The sequence below is a fragment of the Aptenodytes forsteri genome, unplaced genomic scaffold, assembly GCF_000699145.1.
Source record: "Aptenodytes forsteri isolate BGI_AS27 unplaced genomic scaffold, ASM69914v1 Scaffold73, whole genome shotgun sequence".
In the NCBI taxonomy this organism is placed as follows: domain Eukaryota; kingdom Metazoa; phylum Chordata; class Aves; order Sphenisciformes; family Spheniscidae; genus Aptenodytes; species Aptenodytes forsteri.
This window is the reverse complement of record NW_008796215.1, coordinates 919,726-920,751: the sequence shown is the minus strand read 5'-3', so window position 1 is coordinate 920,751 and position 1,026 is coordinate 919,726.

Below are 1,026 nucleotides of genomic sequence, written 5' to 3'. Positions count from 1 at the left end.
AGACTGGGGAGGTTAAACTCCCCGTCTGAACCGAAGCCCTGGACGAGTGCAACTGAGGTTATAGAAATCCGGGAGGGGAAATGACGAAAACGCTTTATTGTGAATAAAACAAGAGGGAGGAGGGAGAGGCGGAACTTCACAAAGGTGAAGGATGGGAAGTTTGCAGAGCTGAGGATTTAGCCTGTCCCTGAGCACCGGGCGGGGGGTTAGTCATTATTTCCTTCTGTCTCTTTGAGGCTGCAGTGGCACCTCCTCCCCAATTAGCTGAACCTGTCCCACTTGTCGGCTTTTGGTTCAGGGGAAGATTTCGCTCCTGAGCGGCTTTTGGGGGGGGGAGCCCGGTCACCCACCCGCCCGCAGCCCCTGGCCCTATTCCCCGCTCGGGATTTACGTGCCAAACCTGGAACAGGGACTTATCTTCCTAGCCAAGCTCCCAGGTCAACTTCCTCGTAGGAAAGCTGATTTATGCCTGTTTATACGTATGGAAAAAGAAGGCAGAAGCCAAGCGCGGCATCCCTCCAAAATCTCATTGTCTTTGAGGCGGGAAGGGGAAAGAAAGGGGAGGCAGAAAACCTAAAATGATAAGGTTTGCCTTGTCGCGGCAGGGAGGACTTGACCAGAAAGGCAAGCACAGGGTTTTGCCTCACCTCCCCGCGGCTGAAGCCTTTTCCAGGTCCGACAAAAAGACCGGTCCCTCCGTGCGGCCAGTCGCGGAAAAACACCCCGCCGCCGCAAGAGCCTCCCCGTGGGGGGGAGCCCTGCCGTAACCGAGGCCCCGGCAGGTGAAACCCGAACAAAATCGTGCCTTTTCCCCGCTCCTAGACACGGGACCAGCCGTGCCCGGGGGTACCCCGTGCGCGGAGCGATGCTTTGGCACAGGTGTGGGGACGGGAATCGCGCCGTCCGGCGCGATTCCCGTCCCCACACCTGTGCCAAAGCATCGCTCCGCGCACGGGGTACCCCCGGGCACGGCTGGTCCCGTGTCTAGGAGCGGGGAAAAGGCACGATTTTGTTCGGGTGTTCTCT